The following is an 18,358-nucleotide window of genomic DNA, read 5'->3' as shown; positions in this document are numbered from 1 at the left end:
CATGCCTACATGTCTCTCAAGGTGGATATGATTATAAATAGGTTTACTGTGAAGAAAGTGAATTAATTCATTTTAATTAATTGATATAATTGAAGATTACCATAGAACAATTTGAGTACAGTTACAATTTTATGGCATAATTTGCTCTGTACATTGGTTGCAGATTTTGGTAAATAAAGTATGCGGCATAGTAGAGAACAGAGAGAGAACTTAGCATCAGAAGATCTGGGTTTTGGTTCTGACTCTGCAAACTGACATGCTTTGTGACTTCAGACAAGGATTTTACTTCTCTGAGCTTAGTTTGTATATGGGTAAAATGGATAAGAATACTTGTTCTATTTGTCCATACCCCAAAGGGTGGTTGTATGGATCAGATGAAAATATATTAAAAAAATTTATAAACCAGAATGTCTCTTCTAACACGAGTGTCTACTCTTCTAGCATTGCAAAATAGAGTTTAAAGATAAATGCTGGGCTTGTAGAGAAATAAGCTGACTTTTCGTTATTTTTTTTTACACTGACAGATCTATCTCCTTCCACCCAGACAGGATTCTGCCAGCTTCCCCCCAGATCTAATTAGGGTTTGAAATGAGATTCAGGAAGACATAATAGCTTATTCTGATTGTTCTTTTTATATCATACAGTCTCTAAATATTCATTGTGCTCATATGATTAAGCTGTAAATCAGTGGGCTTTTTTGAATTTTTTATTTTGCCCCATATATTTGGCTCTAACAGTCATCTTAGCTTCCTATCAGTTTTTACTCTTTTCACATTGCCTTTACTCATTTTGCTTTGTCTGAAAAGCTCCTAATCATATTTCAACACCCTAAGTAAATATCCCCTCTTCAGGAAAGCCCCTCCTTACACCTAAGTAGATTTGTACCTTTTCTGTTTGGTACACATAGTGCTTGGAACAAATCTCTGTTCTCACAGGTATCACTCTGCATTGTATTAGAATTATTTGCTTTTATTTCTGTATTTCCTAGTAGACTCTGAGGGTCTTGAGCGTAAGGGCCATGCTCTATCTGGGGTTCTATCTCCATCAACGAGCAAAGTGCCTGGCACTTCAATGTGGGCTCAGTTCATTGGAACTCAAGTTCTGGTGATAGGTGTAAGTAAATTAAAAAAGAAATGTAGAAGCCTAGTTTAACTGAAGTGTCATTTCTACTCCTCAAATTAGTTCATCAGATTCAAACTGCTAATATTTGGGACAAGATACTCACTCGTTTCTTTTAGGGTAGAGCTTCAACAGAAGATAAAACACTGACTTAGATGAAAGTTCTCAAAAGGGTCCCAAGCTGAGAGTGATCATAAATGCATATACGTTGAGGAAAAACTTGCCTGAAAAATGAACTTGAAAAATTTTACCAACCACTTTAAAGCTGTATGCATTTGACAGGGTGTGGATAAGATTTTAGTAGTTTTTTTTCTGTTAGTACCTGTTTTCCATTTTTGCTAATTCATTTTTGTTATCTGTGAGTACTCACTAGCAGACATATTGTAACAAGAACTAGAGGTTTAAGAAAAAAAATATTTATGGGAAGAAATAATTAAAATAGAAAAAAATTATATCTGTTGACTTACCTGCCCCCAGCCCTCCCCGCTCCGCCACACACACAAAGACAGACAACTTAATGGTAAACAGGTATAATCAGTATTCCGTGAAACCTAGTTTGTTATGTTGGCCTTTTTCTTAGCCAGAATTTGTGAGGTTTGAAGATAAAGGCAATGGCTCAAAAGGATGATTTCTCTGCCTCTGCCTTTATAAGATAGATGGACTGATGGACAGCAGAGGACAGTTCTGAAAGTTCTATTTGTGATTATCTGATCTTAGGGGTTGGGCTAAAGAATGGGGAAGCAGATTTGAGATTCCGTACATGAGTTTTCCTCTTTTTGTAACAAATAAAGGCCAAACTGATGCTTAGATTTTATTAGTATGGCTTTTTTAAACGTCCTTTCAAAATACCCCAGGGTTCAAAAGATAACTTTGTACCGGTCAGCATGACCCAGTCAGAGGAGTGTTTTGAGTTTTTAAAATTTTCTCCTTAAAGAAGATGATGTAGCTGAACCAATATTGCTAGACCTCCCTCTCCTTTGTCTGTATTTTAGGAAGCAATAAATCAATGAATCATAAACGCCTTCCTCCACTTCTAGAGAGGTGCAGGCTTGGGGGAGAAGATCCAGTAGGAAGGTGGTTCTACTGTGATAGGCAAGAATGGTAAAAGCCATTACAAACATCCCTGCCTCTCAGGACGATGCCCTAAGAGTCAACTTTACTATTCACTAGTGCTCCCTGGAATGGGAAAAAATGAGGAACGGGGGCTATCAGGGTACTCATGCAGCTGAGCCACGGTCCAGCAGGAGCCACTAACATTGTCCACCAAGAGCGACATTCATCCCTGTGGTGACGCATGCCCAAACCATAAGAGTGTTCCATACTTCAGCCAAAGGACAATGAATGAGAGGTGGAAATACTGAGTGGTTGGTCTCATTTCTTATATCTTTCTATTTTTATCAGTCCTTTCAACAATAAGCTTCTTTTTAAATGCCCAGTTTTGAAGGGTACTTAATTTCATTGAACTATGCGGTTATGTTAGGGAGAAGTGAAATAGAAAGTAAATTATTGAAACTAGCTCACAGCAATCATTCTATAACACACACATCTCCCTCTTCTGTTCAATCCATATTCTGACTTTTGGAAAGAAAGCAGGCAGATCTGATTTTCAAGGACCCAAATGCTTATAATATTTTCATTTTCTATAGCACCCTGTCAGCTAGTCCTTTGTATGCTGTCTTAATTTCTTCAAAGGCCAGGACTTTTTCATAGCTAGTATAGTGTAAGAGTCCTGGACTAAAGCCGAATAACTGAATCTTAGTCCTAACTAAACCTCCTAGCTGTGTGGCTCTGGACAAGTCTCTTCATCTTATTAGGTCTCAATTTCTTCATCAATAAAATGGTTATATTACCATACTGCTTACCTCACAGAGTGAAATGCATCGTCCATCATGGGTGTGAAGAATACTCCATCTGCAAAGGGATACGCAAATATAAGGAACTGTGCCCCTGTTGCTGTGGGATGGCAGGGAACAGCACAACTATCTCCTGACCAAGAATAGTCTAGGGACAGAAAGTAAAATGAATGACTGAATAATAGATCCAGCCCTAAGCCCCAGAGAACAGGCCTATGTGTTTAAACAATGCATGCACAAGCCTAATATACATACAGATGTGTCTAAAACAAAACTCATATAATCAGAAAAATTGAGAGCTAGAAGTCACCTTAGAGATCTAGTTCTTACTCTGATGGATGGAGAAGCTGAGGTTTACTTCTCACCTAAAACAAGGTGTTCTTCCTCACTTCCCAATATATCTCTTGGTCAGCTTTCATCTTGACTCTCCTAACTCTCATCCAACCAGTTAATTGCCAAAATCTACCTTTGCGATGGCTAGCCATTTCTTTCCATTCATCCTCCTTCAGGAGCTAATACTTCATGCCTGTTCTCTTATAGTAACCTCCTAGCTTGCTCCCCTTCCCTCCCCAGTTCATCCTCATGTTACCAGGGCAACGTTCCTAAATGATTACTTTTATCATTTGCTTCACTGACAAAATATTTTAAATGGCTCCCTGTGGCTGTAGGATAAAGAATAAACTCCTTAGTCTGACTTTTTAGATTCCCCACAATACACCTCTGATATTCCTAGTGTGTCCCCTACTATTTATTCTACATGAACCCTGTGGCCCTGGGAAGCTGGGATCCTTACTATTCCTCCAAATGCTTCCCTACAATATACGTGTTTTTTTTTTTCTCTACCACTATGCAGTCATCCTCTTCCGGTAGCAAATGTTTCTCTTGGGAACAACCCAACCCCTACTGGAGACAAGCTTGGTGGACCATCACGCAAGGTACCCAAAGTGCGAATGTGACTCTAATTGGGCCAAACTCTGTCTGGAATTTTCACTCAGAATGAAGTTATATAAGTACTAAACACAAGGCTTGGGCCTGATTCACCTAGAAAGTGATCCCTGAAGTATTGTTAATTAGATATTACTCCCTAGGATTCTCTGCCCTCCGTCCTTTCTGAAGTTTGGTTCCTTGGCTTTTCCTTCAATTTTCTAAGCTATCTCACATTCTCCCAAGAAATGTGCTCTTTTGCATATTTAGTCAGGGCAAGTTGCTCTTATTATCAAGAGCTCAGCTGAGCTTGGAGAGATTGATGAGCTGCCAGCTGTTGGAGTAGCCCATTAAAGCCATGAGCCAAAAATGAAAGAGTTAAGCCTTTAATCACTCTCTGTGATAATAGAAGCAAGAGGCTAAAACCGAAGCAAGTGCTGATACCCCCTGTTCCGTTTTGCTCTGTAGAACTGCATACCCATTGAGGGTCAGGTGATCTGTACAGATGGGAGGGCCATCTCACTGTTGAGAGAGTCTGGAACAAAAGGGCTCTGATATTTTTACAGACCCTGAGCTGGTGTGGGGGAAAAGAGCTCAGAGTGGAAAAGCACTGGGTACAAAATCAGAGTGCACAAGTGTCTTTAAGGTTTTCCCCTCCTCTCCTGATAAGGAGGCCTAGGCAAGGGCCCCTGAAGAGGACTTCTGTCCAAGGCCTCAGATAAAGAGACCTAGGAATGAAGGCACAGGAGTTAGGAATGCAAATATGTGAAGTGGGTGACTGGTCAGAGGGATCAGAGTCCTTGAGTGCAGCTCCCCTCAGAGGCTGCAGTGCTGTGACTGAGACCCAAGTCTAGCATGGGGAGGGCAGCTTTACCCCACGAAGCCAGGGAAAGCTTTGTAATTGCCTATGATTGGGCCTGAAAAATCACACAAATTTTCTCTTACTCATGCCTCCCTTTCCTCCCCCGTTACCCTTCCTATCTAAGGCTACCCAACTCCAAGGCGAAGTTCACCTTATTTACTTGAAGCCTTGCAGATCAGTCCAGTCCATATTCGATCATTCCTTCCTCTGAAGCCTCATATCACTTATTCGGGATAATTCTCTTGAGAAGATACTAACAGGTATGATCTCCATGACAGCTTTAACTTATTTACTTTTTATTTCTTGTCTCCTCACCTCAAATGGCAGTACCTTTAGGCAAAGTGTTATTTTTACCTTTCACATGACTGTGATTCTTAACAAAATTATGTGTGTAGTAAATGCTTAATACAATTGTGGGAGAGTAGTCTATAGTGTGTGATTTGAAAGGCACATGTCCTAAAATCTCCCCCAAAAGATTCTTGAGATGACTATTATTTTAAGAAAGTTGTATCTACTACCTGCAAGGGTAGCACAGTATCAGTGATTGGTTTTCCCATTATCCATTAGCACTCATCTTAAGGAAAGATTTCTTCTGTATGTCAGCAAGGGGTATAAAGGAGAGTAGCATTTATTGAATGAGCATGATGTGCCAGAAGGATGCAGACACTTTCCAATACTTATTGATTCCCTACAGTAATCCTGAAGCTGGTATTTTCTCCATTTTAAAGAAGAGGATATTGGGGCACCAAAAATGATTTCATTTTCCTATGATCCCACAGTTCTTAAGTGACAGATATTGTATTAAACCCAAGTCCAATTGCATATCAAGTCTATTGTATGTTCCAAGAAAATACCTAAAGCATAAGACAGTACAAATGCCAGAAAGAGGCATCACAATGTGATAGGAGATGGATGACTCCAAAGCCCACCCCATAAAAAAGTTCCTTCTACAAAATTAAGTTATTAAAGATTATTAGGTTGAAATGAATTAAAGAAAAGCTAAATAAATGGAATTATATCTCACGTTTATGAAATGCAAGACAATATTGTTAAGATGGCAATAATCTTCACATTGATCTACAGACTCAATGCAATCCCTATCAAAATCCTGGTTGCTTTTTCTGCAGAGATTAACAAGTTGATCTTAAATTTCATATGGAAATGTAAGGGACCCAGAATAGGCAAAAAAATCTGTAAAGACTTACTACAAAGCCACAGTAATAAAGATAGTGTACTACTGGCCTAAAGGCAGACATATAAATCAATGTAATCAAATTGAGAATCTATAAATAAACCCATACATCCATGAGCAATTGATTTTTTTTTTCTATTTCAGAGCTCTTTATTTTGTTCTATTGGTCTACTTGTTCATTTTGCATCAGTATCATGTTGCCTTAATGACAAAAGTACACCATATCACATTAACAAATTCAAGAAGAAAAATGTATCAATGTGCCAAAAGGCATCTGACAATATTCAGCAGGCATTTTTAATAAAAAAAAGTTAAGTAGGCACTGAAGGAAACAAGTGAACCACACAATGTCTGTTTACCTCAAACATAGAGCAAACATTATGCTAAGTGATTTCCATTAAGTTGGGAAAAACAACTAGATGCCTGCTATCACCACTAATCCTAAATCTTATTCTGGAAATTATTTCTATTACAATAAGAATAATAAAATAATCATTATAAATATTCAGGAAAAAATCATATCTATTTGTAGTTGACATAACTGATTGCCTAAAAAATCAAGACTCTAGTAAAAAATAAATTTTAAAGGTTATTGGATAATAAAGAAATCTATGATTATGAGCAATTGATTTTTTTTAACATCTTTATTGGAGTATAATTGCTTTACAATGGTGTGTTAGTTTCTGCTTTATAACAAAGTGAATCAGCTATACATATACATATATCCCCATATCTCCTCCCTCTTGCGTCTCCCTCCCACCCTCCCTATCCCACCCCTCTAGGTGGTCACAAAGCACCGAGCTGATCTCCCTGTGCTATGAGGCTGCTTCCCACTAGCTATCTATTTTACAGTTGGTAGTATATATAAGTCCATTGAGCAATTGATTTTTGACAATGGTGCCAAGATCATCTAATGGGAAAATAATAGTCTTTTCAACAAATGGTGCTGGGACAACTGGATACCCACATTCAAGAGAATGCAGTTGGATATCTACCTTACACCATATTAAAAAAAACTGAACTCAAAATGGATCAATGACCTAAATGTAACAGCTAAAACTATACAATTATTAGAAGAAAACCTAAGAATTGGACTTCCCTGGTGGCGCAATGGTTAAGAATCCACCTGCCAATGCAGGGGACACGGGTTTGAGCCCTGTTCCGGGAAGATCCCACATGCTGTGGAGCAACTAAGTCTGTGCGCCACAACTACTGAGCCTGCGCTCTAGAGCCCGCAAGCCACAACTACTGAGCCCATGTGCCACAGCTACTGAAGACCGTGCGCCTAGAGCCCGTGCTCCACAACAAAAACAAGCCACCACAATGAGAAGCCCGTGCACCGCAAGGAAGAGTAGCCCCCGCTCACTGCAACTAGAGAAAGCCTGCACACAGCAACGAAGACCCAATGCAGCCATAAATAAATAAATTTATATTAAAAAAAACCCTAAGAATAAATCATATGATCTTGGATCAGGCAACAGTTTCTTAGACATGACATAAGCATGTCTTAGATATGACATAAGCACAGGCAACAAAAGAAAAAATAGATGAATTGGACTTCACCAAAATTTTAAAAATTGTGTGTCAAGGGATATCTTCAAAAAAGTGAAAAATAACCCACAGAATGGGATAAAATGTTTGCAAATTATACATCTCATAAGAGACTTATTTTCAGAATATAAGAACTCATAAAATGACAAATATTAAAAACTAAAAATTGGTCAAAGGGTCTTAAACATTTCTCCAGAGAAGAAACACAAATGTCCTATAAGCACAGGGAAAGATGCTCAATATTATTATTCATCCTGGAAATGCAAATCAAAATCATAATGAGGTACCACTTCATACCCATCAGGATACCTATAATTAAAAAGACAAGTAATAGCAAGTGTTGGCAAGGATGTGGAGAAATTGAAAACCTCAGGCACTGATCATGGGAATGTAAAATGGTGTAGCTGCTTTGGGAAACAGTCTGACAATTCCTCAAAAGGGTAAACATATGGGAATCATAGGGCCCAGGAATTCTAGTCCTAGGTATATATCCAAGTGTAATGAAAACATATGTCCACACAAAAACTTGTATATGAGTGTTCATAGCAGCACAATTCATGAAAGCCTAAAAGTGGAAATAACCCAAATGTCCATAACATGATGAATGATAAATAAAACTTGATATATCTATACAATTAAATATTATTAGGCAATAACATGGAATATGTACTGATATATGCTTCAACACAGATAAACCTTTCAACACATCATTCTAAATGAAATAAGCAGATACAGAAGGCCATATATTGTATGGTCCCACTTTTATGAAATGTTTAGAATAGGCAAATTTATAGAAACAGAAAGTAGGTTAGTGGTTTTCAGGGTCTGAAAGTGGAAGGGGAGAATGGGAATTGACAGCTTAATGAGTACAGAGTTTCTCTTTGGGGTGATGAAAAAGTTCTAAAACTGGATAATGATGATGGTTGCACAACACTATGAATATACTAAAACCCATTGACTTCTCTATGTTATATTGGTGATTTTTATGACATGAATTATTCTTCAATAAAACTGTTAAAAATTAAGTTATTTGCATTGGTCTTACCTCTATAAGGGGATAGCAATTTTCTGGATGTTTTTTTAACCTTTCAGTTTTTGCCTTTTTCCCTCCAGTTTAGCCCAATCTCATTTGTACATTTTATAGTTCCATATTTGCTTCTTGTTCTTAATGCAGCCTAAAACGAAAGAGGTCAGTTTCTCCAACTGTACTGGTTCTGAGGGAAGACTTGGGTCACTGATTGACAGACATCTGTGTGCCTATCTAAATGAGCTTAGTCATTCCCATTTCCCTTACACATAGATGGCATAGTTTTGAAAGGCAGGATAACGTCCTAGCTACCACACTTCTAATCTAAAATAAGATAGCTATAATTCTTTAAACCAAGTGACACAGCTAGATTTTCTACTCACTGAAAGCTACTTAAGTATATTACTTATACTGCAATCAGAAAGAACATTTCATCATTTTGGCAAACATTTTTTATAGTGTGTTACTTTTCTCCTGAAATGCAATGACAATGTTCGGTACTTTCTCTACTATTTTGGAAAAGTCCCATGTATGCAGTGAAATGTAATTAATTATACTGACTAGCAACCAACAAAAGAATATAAAAATTTGCATATCTAAAACTCAAAAATATCTGTAAACTGCACCTCTCTCTGTCTCTTAACTTTATATAATAAGTTTAGAATGGATAAAAAAGAGGATTTGACACTTAACACTTAATTTTTAAAATTTTTTATACAATTTTAAAGGTTACTTTCCATTTACAGTTATTACAAAATATTGGCTATATTCCCCATGTTGTACAATACATCCTTGTAGCCTACCTTACTCCCAATACTTTGTACCTCCCAGTCTCCCACCCCTATTCTGCCCCTCCCCCTTCCCTCTCCCCACTGGTAACCACTAGTTTGTTCTCTATATCTGTGATTTAGCTTCTTTTTTGTTATACTCACTAGTTTGTTGTATTTTGAAGATTCCACATATAAGTGATATTATACAGTATTTGCCTTTCTCTGTCTGACTTATTTCACTTAGCATAATGCCCTCCAAGTCCATCCATGTTGCTGCAAATGGCAAAATTCCATTCCTTTTTTATGGCTGAGTAGTTATTACATTGTGTGTGTGTGTGTATGCCATATCTTCTTTATCCATTCATCTGTTGATGGACACTTAGGTTGCTTCCATATCTTGGCAATTATAAATAATGTTGTTATGAACATTCAGGTGCATGTATCTTTTCAAATTAGTGTTTTGTTTTGTTTTGTTTTGATATATACCAAGGAGTGTGATTCCTGGGTCATATGGTAGTTCTATTTTTAGTTTATTGAGAAACCTCCATACTGTTTTCCACAGTGGTTGTACCAATTTACATTTCCTCCAACAGTGTACGAGGGCTCCTGTTTCTCCATATCCTTGCCAACATTTGTTATTTGCGTTCTTTTTGGTGATAGCCATTCTGACAGGTGTGAGGTGATACTCATTACATGAGGCCAGCATTACCCTGATACCAGAACCAGACAAAGATATCACAAAAAAAGAAAATTACAGGCTAATATCACTGATGAACATGGATGCAAAAATCCTCAAAAAATACTAGCAGGGCTTCCCTGGTGGCACAGTGGTTAAGAATCTGACTGCCAATGCAGGGTACACGGGTTCGAGCCCTGGTCCAGGAAGATCCCACATGCCGCGGAGCAACTAAGCCGGTGCGCCACAACTACTGAGCCTGCGCTCTAGAGCCCGTGAGCCACAACTACTGAGTGCATGTGCCACAACTACTGAAGGCCACGTGCCTAGAGCCTGTGCTCCACAACAAGAGAAGCCACTGCAATGAGAAGCCCGCGCACTGCAAGGAAGAGTAGCCCCCGCTCACAGCAACTAGAGAAAGCCCGCATGCAGCAACAAAGATGCAATGCAGCCAAAAATAAATAAATAAAATTAAAAAAAAATACTAGCAAACTGAATCCAACAATACATTAAAAGGATCATACACCATGATCAAGTGGAATTTAACCCAGGAATGCAAGGAGTTTTCCATATTCACACATCAATCAATGTGATACACCACATTAACAAATTGAAGAATAGGAACCATACGATCATCTCAATAGATGCAAAAAAAGCTTTTGATAAAATTCAACATTCAACATCCATTTATGATAAAAACTCTCCAGAAAGTGGGCATAGAGGAACATACCTCAACATAATAAAGGCCATATATGACAAACCCACAGTTAACATCATACTCAACTCAGTGAAAAAGCTGAAAGCATTTCCTCTGCGATCAGGAACAAGGCAAGGATGCCCACTATCGCCACTTTTATTCAACATAGTTTTAGAAGTCCTAGCCACAGCAATCAGAGAAGAAAAAGAAATAAAAGGAATCCAAATTGGAAAGGAAGAAGTAGAACTGTCACTGTTTGCAGATGACATTATACTATACATGGAAAATCCTAAAGATAACACTTTAAACTTGTATTATCTGGGTATTATTTCTTCTTATTTTACTAGTACTTTTTAAAAAAATTAATTAATTAATTAATTTTTATTTTTGGCTGCATTGGGTCTTCGTTGCTGTGCATGGGCTTTCTCTAGTTGTGGTGAGCGGGGTCTACTCTTCGTTGTGGTGCACGGGCTTCTCATTGCAGTGGCTTCTCTTATTGCGGAGCACGGGCTCTAGGCACATGGGCTTCAGTAGCTGTGGCACGCGGGCTCAGTAGTTGTGGCGCATGGGCTTTGTTGCTCTGTGGCATGTGGGATCTTCCTGAACCAGGGCTCGAACCCATGTCCCCTGCATTGGCAGGTGGATTCTTAACCACTGTGCCACCAGGGAAGTCCCCTGGATGAAATAATTTAAAGAAGAAATACCCAAAGGTTAAAACCCAAACCATATGCCCTTCATTTATTCCAACTGTATACTGTCAGAGAGCCAGTTGCTGTCTCTCTGCCCTCTAGTGGTCCCGTATTGTAGTTCAAGCACCTGCATTACATGGAAGTAGAGCCAGAATAACCGTTTCCTACAAGGACCCTGTTATTGACTACATTGGTTGCGGTCAATGAGAATTCACTAATAGCAGCCAACACCATCATTGATATGACCAATTTACATATGATTTTATGCAGTGGGGGACTGGAGTTCATTCATTCATTCAACATTTATTTATTGTGTTTATTTTGTGCTTGGCACTTATGAAAATATTGCGGATACAATCACAAATAATGCATAGTTTATACCCTCATCGAGTTTCACTTCTGGTGAATAACATAACTTCCACTCATTTACCATCTATTTTTATGCCAAAATTTATCTTAGGCATTTTACATACATAATTTCATTAAATCTTTACAACATTAAAGGGAAGATATTATTCCCTGCCCATTAAAAAACAAATAAACTGAGGCATAGAGAGATTAAATTAACAAACTGGAGAGATGTGATGTGAACCCAAGTAGTTTGGCTCCACAGATCACAAATTTTCACACAGAATCAATCTTAAAAGACCATATAGAAACCTATATCTAAAAAGTCTACTTTGACCTTTTGATTAAGCAGTGACTCATGGCATTTCTAAAAATGTTTGCATTTCTGTCCACAAACATATATACTAGTCTTGTCTTTTGCATTGAAATTTAGCAATCAAAATAGAGAAGACGTTCATTTTCTTCCTTCTTCTCTTATCCCATGCCACAGAAACACCAAGAAGTGATTGGTAATTTTTATTTTCGCTGATGCTAAGTATTTGCCACTGATCTAATACAAATTTGATGTTCAATGTATTAAGAGCCTGGATGCTCTAAGATAAAAATTCAGGGAAACAAGAGAAACGAATAGATTATCGCTGAGATTATAGTCTTACCATCTTCCTAAGCATTTGGATATTCTGGCATTCATTTCCTCCTCATTTTTGAAAACCAACTTTTTGCTCTTCTAAAGCTTAAAATTCCCATCTCCTCTGAAATGAAGTTTTTATGGAAGAATCTCAGTCATACTAAATATAGCACTATGAAAGGGCCATCATTTGCACTTCATCAATTAGTTATTTTTAAGATTGGTTACTTATTTGTTATCCAATATGCCTCCCATTTTTCTTCACATTAATGAGCTGAGACATTACCATGTAGGTTTTTCATTTGTTGGTTGATTTTAAACAGTGTGCAAGAAAGAGGGAAAAAAAAGAAAAGACAAAGAAGGAGTTTTAACAAGCTCTTCTCTCTCTTCATAAACATGATTAAACTGCTGATGTTGGAATAAAAGGACAGAAAAAGTCTCCAGGAAGCCCAGTTAGCAGTTAAGCAAGATCATTGCTTATTTTCCATAAGAATGTTCCGAGACGTCCTATTCTAGCACATGAAAGAACCCCTTTGGCTTTCCTCTCTTTGATCAGGTCTAGGAGTTTTATAACTCTATAGCAACCAACCACACTTCAACTTCTTTCCACCAGGCTTACCCTTTCTTCCTTGGCCCATTTTCTTCACTTTTATAGGTCAGTACTTAACCCATCAAAAAGAACTATTACAACTCTTAGCCTTTTAATAAAGAGGGGATAAGTGTTTCATGTGCTTCCTCTCAATCCCTTCTGCGTCACCATACATTTGGAGAAGCCAAGTATAGTATCCTCAATTGTGGATTAATCATAAAATGTACAGTATATTGAATGAATGGCTTTATTATTTTTCCAACATAGAAAAAGGAGCAATAAAATTGTATTTCATTTTTTCTACTAATGTAATTTCATATTTATAAGGTTTGATCAAAATACCTATTTAAAACTTAATTTATATTTGTGTCTAAAATGTTATATATGAAAACATTTATATTGTGTTACTCGATGTAGCCAGAATTAAGGAGACTAACTTTGTAGATGCTAAAGTAAACACAGGAAGATTTCTGAACGACACAGAAGTTTGAGCATGGGCTCAATCAAATGAATGGATCATTTATGACAGATCAGTGAGAAAGGTATCAACACTTACCTATTTGTCATTTCCCAGATATTTTACTAAATATTCCAACAAGTTAGGCATTATGTTAATGATCTATTTACTTGTCTGCCTCCTTCACTAGACAGTACTTTTTTTTTTTTAGTTGGAGTATAGTTGTCTTATAATGTTGTGTTGGTTTCTACTGTACAGAGAAGTGGAGTTCTCAGTGCTATAAGCAGGTTCTCATTAGTTATCTATTTTATACATATTACTTAGGGTATATATGTCAATCCCAATCTCCCAATTCATCCCACCTCCCCTTCCCCCGTTTGGTGTCCATGAGTTTGTTCTCTACGTCTGTGTCTCTATTTTTGCCTTGCAAACAGGTTCATCTGTACCATTTTTCTAGATTCCATATATATGCGTTAATATACAATATTTGTTTTTCTCTTTCTTACTTCACTCTGTATGACAGTCTCTAGGTCCATCCACATCTCTACAAATGACCCAACTTCGTTCCCTTTTTTTTTTTAACATCTTTATTGGAGTATAATTGCTTTACAATGGTGTGTTAGTTTCTGCTTTATAACAAAGTGGATCAGTTATACATATACATATGTTCCCATATCTCTTCCCTCTTGAATCTCCCTCCCTCCCACCCCTCTAGGTAGTCACAAATCACAGAGCTGATCTCCCTGTGCTATGTGGTTGCTTCCCACTAGCTAGATATTTTACGTTTGGTAGTGTATATATGTCCATGCCACTCTCTCACTTTGTCACATCTAACCCTTCCCCCTCCCCATATCCTCAAGTCCATTCTCTAGTAGGTCTGTGTCTTTATTCCCGTCTTGCCACTAGGTTCTTCATGACCTTTTTTTTCCCCCTTAGATTCCATATATATGTGTTAGCATACTGTATTTGTTTTTCTCTTTCTGACTTACTTCACTCTGTATGACAGACTCTAACTCCATCCACCTCACTACAAATAACTCCATTTCGTTTCTTTTTATGGCTGAGTAATATTCCACTGTATATATGTGCCACATCTTCTTTATCCATTCATCCGATGATGGACATTTAGGTTGCTTCCATGTCCTGGCTATTGTAAATAGAGCTGCAATGAACATTTTGGTACATGACTCTTTTTGAATTATGGTTTTCTCAGGGTATATGCCCAGTAGTGGGATTGCTGGGTCGTATGGTAGTTCTATTTTTAGTTTTTTAAGGAACCTCCATACTGTTCTCCATAGTGGCTGTATCAATTTACATTCCCACCAGCAGTTCAAGAGGGTTCCCTTTTCTCCACACCCTCTCCAGCATTTATTGTTTCTAGATTTTTTGATGATGGCCATTCTGACCAGTGTGAGGTGATATCTCATTGTAGTTTTGATTTGCATTTCTCTAATGATTAATGATGTTGAGCATTCTTTCATGTGTTTGTTGGCAATCTGTATATCTTCTTTGGAGAAATGTCTATTTAGGTCTTCTGCCCATTTTTGGATTGGGCTGTTTGTTTTTTTGTTATTGAGCTGCATGAGCTGCTTGTAAATTTTGGAGATTAATCCTTTGTCCGTTGCTTCATTTGCAAATATTTTCTCCCATTCTGAGGGTTGTCTTTTGGTCTTGTTTATGCTTTCCTTTGCTGTGCAAAAGCTTTTAAGTTTCATTAGGTCCCATTTGTTTATTTTTGTTTTTATTTCCATTTCTGTAGGAGGTGGTTCAAAAAGGATCTTGCTGTGATTCATGTCATAGAGTGTTCTGCCTATGTTTTCCTCCAAGAGTTTGATAGTGTCTGGCCTTACATTTAGGTCTTTAATCCATTTTGAGTTTATTTTTGTGTATGGTGTTAGGGAGTGTTCTAATTTCATACTTTTACACATACCTGTCCAGTTTTCCCAGCACCACTTATTGAAGAGGCTCTCTTTTCTCCACTGTATATGCTTGCCTCCTTTATCAAAGATAAGGTGACCATATGTGTGTGGGTTTATCTCTGGGCTTTCTATCCTGTTCCATTGATCTATATTTCTGTTTTTTGTTCCAGTACCACACTGTCTTGATTACTGTAGCTTTGTAGTATAGTCTGAAGTCAGGGAGCCTGATTCCTCCAGCTCCATTTTTCGTTCTCAAGATTGCTTTGGCTATTCGGGGTCTTTTGTGTTTCCATACAAATTGTGAAATTTTTTGTTTTAGTTCTGTGAAAAATGCCAGTGGTGGTTTGATGGGGATTGCATTGAATCTGTAGATTGCTTTGGGTAGTAGAGTCATATTCACAATGTTGATTCTTCCAATCCAAGAACATGGTATATCTCTCCATCTATTTGTATCATCTTTAATTTCTTTCATCAGTGTCTTATAATTTTCTGCATACAGGTCTTTTGTCTCCTTAGGTAGGTTTATTCCTAGATATTTTATTCTTTTTGTTGCAATGGTAAATGGGAGTGTTTTCTTAATTTCACTGTCAGATTTTTCATCATTAGTGTATAGGAATGCAAGAGATTTCTGTGCATTAATTTTGTATCCTGCTACTTTACCAAATTCATTGATTAGCTCTAGTAGTTTTCTGGTAGCATCTTTAGGATTCTCTATGTATAGTATCATGTCATCTGCAAACATCATTCCCTTTTATGGCTGAGTAATATTCCATTGTATATATGTACCATATCTTATTTATCCATTCGTCTGTTGATGGGCATTTAGGTTGCTTCCATGTCTTGGCTATTGTAAATAGTGCTGCTATGAACAGTGGGGTGCATGTGTCTTTTTGAGTTATGGTTTTCTCTGGGTATATGCCCAGTAGTGGGATTGCTGGGTCGTATGGTAGTTCTATTTTTAGTTTTTTAAGGAACCTCCATACTGTTCTCCATAGTGGCTGTATCAATTTATATTCCCACCAACAGTGCAAGAGGGTTCCCTTTTCTGCACACTCTCTCCAGCATTTATTGTTTGTAGATTTTTTGATAATGGCCATTCTGACCAGTGTGAGGTGATACCTCATTGTAGTTTTGATTTGCATTTCTCTAATAATTAGCGATATTGAGCAACGTTTCATGTTCCTCTGGGCCATCTGTATGTCTTCTTTGGAGAAATGTCTATTTAGGTCTTCCACCCATTTTTGGATGGGGTTTTTTTTTTTTTTGATATTGAGCTGCATGAGCTCTTTTTATATCTTGGAGATTAATCCTTTGTCAGTTGATTCATTTGCAAATAGTTTCTCCCATTCTGAGGGTTGTCTTTTTGTCTTTTTATGGTTTCCTTTGCTATGCAGAAGCTTTTAAGTTTCACTAGGGCCCGTATGTTTATTTTTGTTTTTATTTCCATTTCTCTAGGAGGTGGGTCAAAAAAGATCTTGCTGTGATTTATGTCAAAGAGTGTTCTTCCTATGTTTTCCTCTAAGAGTTTTATAGTGTCCAGTCTTACATTTAAGTCTTTAATCCATTTTGAGTTTATTTTTGTGTGTGGTGTCAAAGTGTTCTAATTTCATTTTTTTAAATGTAGCTGTCCAGTTTTCCCAGCACCATTTACTGAAGAGACTGTCTTTCCTCCATTGCATATTCTTGTCTCCTTTGTCATACATTAGTTGACCATAGGTGTGTGGGTTTATCTTGGGGTTTCTATCCTGTTCCATTGATCTAAAAGACCCCAAATAGCCAAAGCGATCTTGAGGAAAAAAAAAAACGGAGCTGGAGGAATCAGGCTCCCTGACTTCAGACTATACTACAAAGCTACAGTAATCAAGACAGTATGCTACTGGCACACAGACAGTAATTTTCTTGTAGGACTGCATTTAATCTCTGTATCCACAGTACACAGTATAGTGTGTGTGTGTGTGCATGTGTGTGCATTACATAGTAAAGGTTCAATAAATATTATTTGTATGAAAAACTAGAAATCTCATTAATGTGAAGGCAAATGGGAGGCATAATGAAAAACAAGTAACCAATCTTAAAAATAACTGCTAATTGATGAAGTATTAAACAGCAGCACAAATGATGCTATACTTACTTTAACAACACTGTCTCCTTACCATCAACTCACTAATTCTGGCTTTTTAAATGTAATTATATAAATTATATATAATTATATAGGTATTCAGTATATTAGAAGTAGGCCACTTAAAGACCCAGAATTGTACCCCATGTCTCTGGCCAAAGGCCTGACGATTGCAAGCAACCACCAGTAGGAAAGGAGTTGGTACCAGATAAACCTCCTCACCATAAGAACCATAAAACTGGATCAAATACATAAAGCAACAGTTTTCAGACTTTGCACAACAGATGGCTCTCTGCTCAAGGACAATTTCCCAAACATGGTGCAGAGGACTGGAATCCAATCATAGTGGTCCCACTGAAATGAAAAGGAGGAAATGAGAGTTCAAGGAATCAGAAATGGCTAAAATCTGCAGGGCAGGGCACTTGAAGAGAAAGGAGCTGCAAAGGGGGGGGCCCAGGAGTCTGAGTCAGAAGTACCCGATGAGTTCTAGACTGACCTGTGCAAGTGCTGGTTGAGAGTGCACGATGCTTACTAGAGAGCACCTGCTATGAGGTTGAGAAGAGAACAGAGATACTAGAGGTCGGTTGGGAACACTGGAAATCTGACCTAGCCAGAGTAGAGGCAGACCTCGGAGATACTACACGTTTGGTTCCAGACCACCACAATAAAACGAATATCACAATAAAGCAAGTCACATGAATTTTTTGGTCTCCCAGTGCATATAAAAGTTATGTTTACACTATACTGTAGTTATTAAGTGTGTGATAGTATTATGTCTAAAAAACAATGTACATACCTTAATTAAAAGTAGTTTATTGCTAAAAATGTTAATCATCATCTGAGAATGCAGAGTTACCACAAATCTTCAATTTGTAAACAAATGGTATCTGCAAAGTGCAACAAAATGAGGCATGCCTGTATAAAGTTCTCATTAAAAA

At 37.5% G+C, this 18,358-nt stretch overlaps 1 long non-coding RNA gene across 1 annotated transcript in view; it reads right to left on the bottom strand.

Moving 5' to 3' along the window:
* The window catches only part of LOC309652052, an 877,231-nt gene that overhangs the window by 441,671 nt on the left and 417,202 nt on the right, over nt 1-18,358 (bottom strand). The gene's annotated exons all lie outside the window — the stretch shown is intronic.

Source organism: Balaenoptera physalus (assembly GCF_965194825.1).
Source record: "Balaenoptera physalus genome assembly, chromosome: X".
Lineage (NCBI taxonomy): Eukaryota > Metazoa > Chordata > Mammalia > Artiodactyla > Balaenopteridae > Balaenoptera > Balaenoptera physalus.
This window is presented reverse-complemented; position numbering and strand designations above follow the sequence as displayed.